The 10,825-nt window shown below is 33.5% G+C and overlaps 1 protein-coding gene across 5 annotated transcripts in view; it reads left to right on the top strand.

The window, feature by feature from the left end:
- The first annotated feature begins 362 nt into the window (after positions 1–362).
- The window catches only part of LOC106463315 (kazrin-like), a 63,325-nt gene continuing 52,862 nt past the window's right edge, over positions 363–10,825 (top strand). For all 5 annotated transcript variants that reach the window (XM_022390792.1, XM_022390793.1, XM_022390791.1 and 2 more), the window contains exon 1: positions 363–509. The gene's annotated coding sequence lies outside the window, so the exon portion shown is untranslated. The remainder of the gene's footprint in view (positions 510–10,825) is intronic.

Genomic DNA, 10,825 nt, shown 5'->3' with positions numbered 1-10,825 from the left:
AGTAATTACATAAATCATATTGTTATACATTCTTCTTTACTTACACCGATAAGTTCTTAGAATGTACTTATATAAAAATATTGCTTTCACTAATTAAAAACAAAATAATTGAAGTGATTGCATAGAAAATCCACAACATATTCCGATCATATCAAAGGTCTAGCTTCCTCTAGCCCCCACCTTTCTGTCAATTTGAACAATTCTTGTGTGAGCCATACTGCACATTTGAGCCGTTAGAGTTCCAGCAGCGACTGCGTAGTAGTGGCGCCAAGTTGTCTAGCAGCCTTCTTGCTCTTTCCGACTTGTACGGGCTGGGGACTGTGCTTTAACCGATTTCCTTCATTAGCGCCAACGTACGAAACCGAAACAGTGGAGGAAACACTGCGTTGTTGATGGTTTTTGGAGTTGACGTCACATGAGTAAATTCACGAAAAACCTTGAAAGCTGATAATACTATGTAGAGCTTGCTTGATTTATAACTGTTGACAACCTCTCTTCTCACTAGACAGGTAAATATCTGTAGTTGTATGATATTCGATGGTGAGTTCTCGTTTTGTTTACGTTATTATAATGTTAATTTCTTAAATATGGATTCTGTAAAGGTGAAGTTAGTAATATGGAACAGTACATTGTTTAATGTAAAGGTGAGTTTAAAAAATGGCGTAGTAATTGTGTACTGTAAAGGTGAGTTAAGAAATATGGCGTAGTAACTGTGTACTGTAAAGGTGAGTTTATGATTATGGAGCATTACATTGTGTACTGTAAAGGTGAGTTTAGCATTATGGAATAGTACATTGTGTACTGTACAGGTGAGTTAAGAAATATGGCGTAGTAATTGTGTACTGTAAAGGTGAGTTAAGGATTATGAAGCAGTACTTTGTGTACTGTAAAGGTGAGTTTAGGATTATGGAATAGTACATTGTGTACTGTAAAGGTGAGTTTAGCATTATGGAGCAGTACATTGTGTACTGTAAAGGTGAGTTTAGCATTATGGAGCAGTACATTGTGTACTGTAAAGGTGAGTTTAGCATTATGGAATAGCACATCGTTTACTGTAAAACTGAGTTTAGGAGTAGGGAATAATACATCGTTTACCGTAAAAGTAAGTTTAGGATTATGGAATAGCACATCGTTTACTGTAAAGCTGAGTTTAGGATTATGGAATAGTACATCGTTTACTGTAAAGCTGAGTTTAGGATTATGGAATTGTACATCGTTTACTGTAAAAATGCTTGTTCGTCAACTTTTCTGTTGATCGATGTTTTGTCGAAAACAACTTGTTTCAATGTTTTAATTAAAATTGAGTGCGAATTATAAAGTAAAAAAACTAATTATTAATATATACCTCATAAAGTTTTACTGTTCCAACATTTTTCTTTATCATAGTGACAAATCAATAGATATTGGTCAATTAATGGATATCATAGTCCGTTAAAAACTTGGATCTGCTGCTTTCTAAATTCTTTATTTAATTACTTTTGAAGAATTACGTACATTACTCTGTTGTCAAAATAACGGAGCTTTGAAGATAAGTGTGTGGAAGGTGTGTAGATACACCAAGTTCACTACTTTAGTTTCGATGAGTTGCGAGAACAATTCCAGGGGCTATTTCTAGTCTTACTCAGAGGACAGCGCACCTTCCGGTTGCTTTGCCAAGCGTAAGCAGTGGATAGAGTAAGTTCTGAATCATCACTAGTATTATGAAGTCCATTGAACATTTCCGAGTCTCATTGCTGAACGCAACTTCTAAACTATCCTTCCTATACAGAGAATAAAAATATAAATTGTTGAACTGCCTATAATATTGTAAAATGGAGATTCACTTTCTTGTGATCATTCTCGAGGTTTTTAAAATAATAGAACAACTTCCAACTTCTGAGCTGTTCTAAATGCATACAGCAAAGCAAACAACTTTTACGTAGGTTTGTTTAAGATAAAGTTTAATTTTCAAGCTGTTACCTGTGTTATATATATAGAGAGAACAGGGACATTCTGCATCGTTACCAGTCTTTGTACTGCACATTAGAGATAACAAGTTCCGGACAAGTGTCAGTGTTAAACAGTACAAAAACAATTGTTGGACAGTGTCAGTATTAAACAGTAGAGATAACGACTTCCGAACAAGTGTCAGTATTAAACAGTAGAGATAACGACTTCCGAATAAGTGTCAGTAAAAAACCGTGGAGATAGTAATTTCCTAACAAGTGTCAGTATTAAACAGTAGAGATAACGACTTCCGAACAAGTGTCAGTATTAAACAGTAGAGTAAAAAACGTGGAGATAGTAATTTCCTAACAAGTGTCAGTATTAAACAGTGGAGATAATAAGTTACGTAAAAATATTAGTATTGAAGAGTGGAGAAGCAACTTTCGGATAGGGTTAATATTAACCAGTGGAGATAACTTTCGGACAAGTTTCAGTATTACGAGTAGAGAAACAACTTTGGGACAGCGTCAGTGTTAAACATGAGTATAATAATTAAGTAGATGTGTAATTGGACTAATTTTTTAGGGGCAAATTTTATACCCAGCTCTGCCCGTGGGGAAAGCCCGACAGATTCGGTGAAAGTCTACAAGTAAAAGTGAACTCTCAGTCCATAATGGGCTTTCTTTTTGAGCTCTTGTAATACACTTTAAGTATTTTATCTTAAAAGCTTTGTAGATTAGGTTATTTTTTGAGGAGTGTACTCCTTCGTTTTTGTTTTTATAATGTAAACGCGAAAAACATGCAGAAATGTGCTAAAAAAGAGCTAAATCTCTGCGAATATTTTCAGTAGCGTTCATTTTCCTAGAAAATTGTTATAATACAGGGGAAGTGAGGAGGTTTAGTAGTCGAGTCGAGAAACTTGTCAGAAATGGCAAAGCAGCTGCGTCACTTCTTGTTGAAAGCAGCTCATTTCACAGTAGAGATGTGGTCAAGATTTCTACTGTCTGAATTTGTTACATTTAATGCATTAAATTTAATAATAACCTTCAATTATGCTTCTACGGGAAACTATATTCTTCATCAAGAAGTAAGAAATATCCTAAAAATATTTTAATTATGAAATACTTCTTTAATTGAGGCTTAAGTACTTATTCTAACCTTAGTATAAGCTACAAGTAAAATGGTGTTATTTAGGAAAGAGGGGGGACCTAAACAACAGCAATATTCTTATTCTCCTACTGGACTACTAACTTAGCATGCTAAGTTTGGTCTGGATCGGTCTATTCGTTTAGGAAGAGATTTGTCCATAGAGAGAATATTTTCCTTGATATTGGATAGTTACCGCACCGGTATGGGTTAGTATGCAATGCGCATATGTAAAGAACACCTGTACCCCGATTTTTATGCTCAGCTCTGCCATCGTTTCGCTCGGTACAGCTGGATCGTCTGACTGTTCTCTGTGTTGTACAGTGTAGATAACAATATAAAACAGATCCAGGTCATTGCAGCAAGCTGTTGTTGAATTGCTTAGCCGTAAAGATGGTATAGTAGATATAAACATGAAATTCGCGTGAGAACATATCAGAAAAAAAAAGGATTTTGAGTTTTCAGTTTTTATTCCTCGTTAGACAGAGAGCTACGTCTTTATTTGTACATAAATTGTCTGTATTTGCCCCCCTTTTTTTTTCGTCGTGAGAAAACGCATATTTTCGTGATTAATATAAGTTAGTTCGGTGTAAGTTGAAGCCATTTGATTTAGTTGTAGTTTCCTCTTACAAGAGAAAAACTTGTTCTGGATATTACAAGAGTTCGTTAATAACTCTTAGAATTATCTACTTCTGTCAATCCCTTCCCCCGCTTTTATTGCTTTTTGAAATCGTATCCTAAGTACTTAGTTCAAGTACTTAAGTGATATTAATATTTATTGGGATCACAATATCATTTTATCGTATTAACATTGTGGGACGAGCCTAAAGCTAAGTTATTAATGTCCAATTCTCTATATATGGTTTTGGAGTAAAATAAATTCGACAGGAAGATCATATATCTCGAATCCAGAAAATTGTATGGAGGCTGATTTATACGGCATTTTATATAAAGTGTATAATGATTTCATCCTAGTTGTGTTTGTAATGTATACGTTCACTGATTTGATGGGACCGGGCGTGGCCTCGTGTTTAGCATTCCCAGCCTGTGAATCGAAGAATTCAAGTTTTCTACCTGTTACTGCAAAAATGCGCTTCACAGTTTGGGGTTATGGTTGTGTTATAAAAGCGACAGTAAAATCTTTCTCTTCGATTAGACCAAGAATTAGCGGTGGTGCTATTGATTAGTTGCCTACTACTTAGTATATCAGTTCAAAATTAGGAACTGCTGTACTCAGTCAGTCCTTATATAGTTTAGCGCAAAATTCCGAAACAAACAAATATGTCAAACACAAAACTTTACTAAGTATCTATATTTTTATTTTCACTTTTAGAGATAATGTATCATTTGGGTAAGCAGTTTCTGTTTGTGTTATTAAGTAGAGGTCGTCGTTTTGAGTGGGCATTTTATGTTCATTTTTAGAGACCATAGTGTTATATTAATACAGTCTTTTTGTGTTACGGAGTAGTACAATTGGTAGTTTGAGTAAAGAATGTTTTTGTATTAATGGATAACAGTTGGGCGTATTTCTATGTTTATGAGTAACGATACGTAATTCTGAGTATAGAGTATTTATATGTTTATGGGTATCGGTTCGTTTTTGAGCGTAGAGTAGGTCTGTAATTTTTGTGTGTGTGTGTTAGTGCTTTGAATCTGTAACATTGAGCTAAAAGTTAATTTTTGTTATTATTTATTGTTGCATGTTAAAGTATCAAAGCTGTAAACTATTATATGATTCAATACTCGTGTTTGGCTATGTCCATGAAATGAAGTGACTATAAAAAATGCAATTTTTTATTGAATTAAATATGAGTTATTCAGAAATATTATTTGAGCTTTTTTATCACTTTCCGTTGAGAAAAAGTACCACAGTTTGCGCTTTTTGTTTTAATAGTTTAAATAGTATTACTGTAGATAAATAAATGACAAGGAAACTACTTTATAAAACAGGAGTAAATGTAACATATTCTATATGATTCGTTTACACATTCAGTAACTGTAAATCCGCATTAAATACTGATCTATGGATAGTTAAACTTTTGTTTCTTTCAGTATAAATTATCGGCTTTCACGTCTTATGTTTTAAAGGGAGTCTTACAATGTGAAAGGTAAATTGTTGTTTACATCAAGTAAATGCTTCAGATACTTTTATGGACAGCGAGTAACATGTATTGAAACACGAACTGAAAAGTTTTAATAGCTTTCACTTTCACACGAATGCTTGTTACTGGTTCCTCAAACGATCAGTAAACTCAGAAACTAGTAGAATAAAATGTTATTAGTCTTGATTTAGAAGGTCTTATTTCAACTTAAAATGCTCACCTGAAGGAAGAATAATAAAATATTTAAGCCATTAAATTACATCCCTAATGGTTCAAACGCCTCGATATGGACAATGTTTACACTCCTGACAAATTTCAGATAAACTACCAATTGTAATTTTATGATTAAAAAACATAATATAATTGTCGCTGTTGGGCGCATGCTGAAACTTCGTGTTGGATACGATTTTAGACTAGGGACTTTTGTGTGAGAGTAAACTTTCAAATGTTATTCGTACTTATTGAAGATTTTGTAATTAAAGCCAATAATTATTTAGTAAGAAATACGTATATATATATATTATGAATTCCATAAAACCTACAGTGTATAAATTATGCCAGAAATAAAAAGGTTAAAATGTGATAGTTTTTCTTCTAACTTATTTATAATTTTTGATCAAAATAAGATTCAAGTCACGAAATAATGCTAAAGGCAAACTTGTCAATCGAGTGTCTAGATTTAATGAAATTCTTCCTTTACTCCAGAAACATCAGTTTTAGAAACACTGTTTATTCTCCAGTTAAATTTATTTGAAATATCGAGTCTGAAATACGGTGGTTGAATATATTATACTTAAACAATTTTGAAATCTCACTACGTCGCAACGTACTGTCATGCTCTACCTAACGGCCTTACATCTTGACAATAGCTCTGCAGCGTAGTTTCCATTGCTAAACGCTCCGTCGCAAGGTTGCTATAACAAAAGTACACTATTACTCCTTGTCTTGGTTCCATAATCCATCTAGTATTCGGGGATGGCATCTTTCCAACGAAGTTTCAAAAGTCCATATGTATAAGCGCTGCGTCTGGCAACTTAACCGGTATATTTTCGTATGGAATAGTATGAATACTCGTTTTATTATCCAGCTGCTTGGAGGTATGTGACAGTTGGATGGATTTGTTTCATAGAAGCAACTTGTGTATACGCGACTTTTGATTATCTTGCATATTTTTGCTTAGGGCACGTGGATGTCTTTTACTACTAACCTTCTTGTAGGTGGATTCTCACCTATTACATGATGCTACATTTTGCATACCACGGCTGTGGTACGACTTGTTGCAGGTGTCTTCCTGGATGGTCCTGGTTTCCCAAGTTGATCCATGTTCTTTCGTTTTCCAATGCCATTAACTACAAAGGATCATATCCCCATCTTGAAGATTCTACACCCCGATAAGAATACATATTTATGATCTGAGTGTATTAATATTTTGCGTAGAAAATGGCTGTTACATACAGTTCCTAAAAGCGATCAATTTTCGGTGCCATCGCAATACCTACAAACGTCAAACAATGTAGTTCTGATACATTCCTTTCCATTGTGACTTTATATCTGTTGTGATTATTTGCATAATCAACATTGTTTTAAAATAATTTACTCAACCCTCCATAAAATATTCACATAATTTATAGCATTGTTTAAATAATTTTACAATAAATGAAAGAAAGAAAGAAGAAAAGTTACACGCGAGGCTATCTAGGCTTTGTCCACCGCTAGGAATGGAACTCTGGACTTTAACATTGTAAGCCCATAAACTTCCCGCTGACCCATCTGTGGGATGTTAAGCGAATCCAAGCATGCATTTGGAAAAAAAAAAATTCTATATATTTTTTAAACTTGAAAATGTATACAGTTTACGGAAGTTGAATTTTTAAACATAACAAAATTATGTGTGCACGTGGGCTAAAATACCGTGACAGAGACTCCATAAAATTAAAGTATAGCAAGGAAAACAACCAGCTAGTACCCGCCGCTAAAAGGGAAATTTACCAAGCCAACATTCTTTTTTTTTTCTAATTCACGTGCTATGCTATACATGAAATATTAATATTATAAGTTAAATATTATATGTTATGTGTTAGATCTTAATATTTATTATAACATATATATATATATATATATATTAAATATTTAACACCTGTTTAATAGATTTGGGATACTATCGATCACATGACTCATTTATCAACTTCAACAACGTGTGCCAATGTGGTAGTTGAAATTGAGACCAAAATTAAATCAAGTGCGCAAACAAAACTACCTTCACTAAATGAAATAAACAAAATTAAATTGCTTTGATAACCAAATAGAATATTAGTAATATTACCTAAAATATATTATTTAACACACGTAATTTACGAGAAGGATAGAGTTTGGATAACTGTCTCGCTTACGTCAAGCTCATGTGCATTACTGCTAAAGGGTTGTTTACGTGAGAGGTGGCGAGTACTTTTGTAAATAATTTTAAATAATTGGTTGTTTCCAATTTTCATTACAAAAATATATCTTAGTAGATGAAACATAATCACATAACAATTTTATTGAAAAAGAATGAAAAATGTTAGCACTTACGAAGTTTACTGAATCTATTTTTTAGCACGACAATACAAGTTATTCGCCAGGGGGCAAATCACCAACTTTATCCAATCGATGTTTATTCCTTTTATTACATCTGAAAGTGTGTGTCTAGTATTACTAAATTACTATAAAATTGTATGATCTCATCATCTTAAACCAAGTTATCCATCGTGTTCCCAAATTAACCCGAAAATAATATCAATATTCACAGAAAATTAATAAGAATATAAGATATAGAAACCAAGAGCTTAAAAGTAGCGGTGTAACTATAGTTACGTTGAAAACAAACGCTAAACCTAACATAGTAATAGTAGTTTTTTTCTCTCTCTCTAAGAATCATATCCAAACAGGACGTTGGTTACCATAATCTTCCACAAATCTTCCAATGTCAATAGTAGTTTAGTATGAAATGTATAATGTATGCAGAGTAACTCTATTGTATTTAAAATAGACCGAAATTAACTGAAATATTCATATGAAATGACTGAGAATATTAATCTGAGCCTTAAAAAATATAGGACTCGATAAATTTGAGGATAATATTTTGGCATTGCCTGGTCCTATCTGGGTAGTTATACATGAATTAATAACCCAGAATATCAGATCGTTACAGCAAGATGCATGAAGCTAAGTTGTATAGTAAGAGCTAGGACAATGGCTGTAAATTATATCTTTCGTGTTAGTGCTAGCCAATTACCCTTATTAATTGTCGAAATAGTTAAATAACCGAAAATTTTAACCCAATAAAATAGTATACTTTACTCTGCCTATATAATGCATAAATTTACACAATTTCTAACTCCATCTCAGAAACTCGGTATGTAAAATCTTGCATTGCTTCGTGTATCCTGTTGCTGAGTGTTCGAACTTAGCTAAGTCACTGCATGACCAAATTCACTGATAACTATTGTTACTTTATTGGATTGACGTGTCATTAATTATACCAAGTGACATAGAGGATTAAAGGTTGATCCTTATCGGCTCATATGATTCATGTGATATTACATGAAACCGAAACGTGATTGTAGAGCAGTCGAAATAACACGTGCATGCGAGACGTCATGCGCATGTCACACTTATCCCTTAGGATATAGTTATCCCATAGATACAGGAAGAATTGTTTCAGCCATGAGACTATATATATGAATATGAGGGGTTTAGGTAAGTTAATGATTATATTACGTTTTTGGAGTAAGAAAACGGTGTTAACTTAAGCGAAAAATTATCAGAATTAGACCAGATGTCTTTCTTACAACATCCGGACTCAAACTTGGTTTCTTTGAGAATTTATCTATCTGAAAGTTAATGTATGGTATTGTACTGTCATCTGGAATTTTTAAAGAGTTTTTGTGAACCAAGAAGTTATCCTCAGCTGGCTCAGCTATAAGCTAGAGAGCCTATAATGCTGAAATTCAGTGTTCGATTCCCGCGATGAACATAACCGCGCAAAAAGCCTGTTATATAGCTTTGCCCTAAACCAAAAACTTCAATAACGCAAGAAGCTAAAGTAACTAAAACAAGAAATATTAGCCCCCAGTCCATTCTTACATTGCAACATATTGACACTGGAAGTATAATATATTATCATTCATTCTAACTCTCTTAACTCCTTTTTCTCTTACAGTATATTTTAAGGTTCGCTTATTAACTAGAAAAACCTCATTCCTGAATCAGACATATGAATATTTATTCAGTGACATATAATTTGTTTTTCTTTTCATCCGTATAAAAAACCTTGCATGATATTAACTCTTGTATATCCCCGTACCTGCGGTTTTACAGTATAGTACAGCATAGTATGCGGATGGTGTAGCTTTCTCTGTTGAAACAGTGTTGAAGATAATGTAAGCGTGACTTTGATACGATGTTGGAGACATTGTTTTTGTACCCTGCTGCTATATATCATGTTATGGATGTTTTTGCAGCTGTTCAATTGGTAAAGCATTGTGTCTGCTCTTGTAGGTATTCTTTTGACCAGTATTGTTCAAGCTTTGCTTTTGTTTGGCATTATGAACAATTTTAGGAATGCTGCTAATATAGTGATATAGATGTTATTGAAGGCAATCTTTTTACACAGTGCTTAAATTGGTATGTAAGTAGTGTGGTATACCTTGATTAAGTAATAGATAACACACAGGTAATTAGATTCCTTACATAACAGGATAATTTAAGATTTGATAGATGAGAGTGGATATTAAACTTGCCTCTGACACCAGTAGAAGAGATAAGGCAGAATTCAGTAAACGGAAAGAACACTTTTATTAGTACACAATATTAACACACAGTTGTATAACTATTAAACAGAATCAAATGAAACAAATGAATAAGACAGTTAAAGAGAAAATAATTAAATCAAACAAAAACTAAAAGACGACGAAACTAAATACTAAGAAAAGATTACAAAATTAATAAAGAGAAATATAACTAAAACTTTACGCTGATCGGAATATAAGATAAAAGTGAAAAACAAAATCCACTATCAAATCGGTATTGGAATTCACCGTTGGAAGTCTAAACTGGGTTTTATTTAAACTTGGGCCTTTCGGTGACTCATTGGTAAGAATGAGGGATTATAACGCTAAAAATCGTGTTTTGGTACCTGCGGTGGGCACAGCACAGACAGCCCATGATGTAGCTTTGCACTTAGAAACAAACAAACAAATAAGTTTGAAGTTGGAATTTTAGTCCGAAAAAGTCTAAACTGGGTTTTATTTAAACTTGGGCCTTTCCGTGACTCATTGCTAAGAATTTGTACTATTATTCTGCTTGTTTGTACACAGCGTGGGCACAAGTAAATAGAAACCACCTTTTCAGAAAAAAATGAAATTTTTCAGTCATATTCACATGAATTGATATATTTATAATTTAATTAATATCTAGTAGATCTTCCTTTCGCTTCTTGGAGTTCGTTGATCCTTTGGGGCATGGTGAGAATCATCTCGTCAATTTTAGATTGTGGGATTTTCACCCACTCTTGCTTCAAAACTTGGAGTAGATCGCTCTTCGAAGTTGTTTTTTTTTGGTTCTTGTCTTGCCGGTCGAGTATAGCCCAGAGGTTATCGATGGTGTTCATGTCA

This window comes from Limulus polyphemus, unplaced genomic scaffold (genome assembly GCF_000517525.1).
Source record: "Limulus polyphemus unplaced genomic scaffold, Limulus_polyphemus-2.1.2 Scaffold1376, whole genome shotgun sequence".
Lineage (NCBI taxonomy): Eukaryota > Metazoa > Arthropoda > Merostomata > Xiphosura > Limulidae > Limulus > Limulus polyphemus.
The sequence above is the reverse complement of the archived record's forward strand: the minus strand, read 5'-3'. Positions and strand labels throughout refer to the sequence as shown.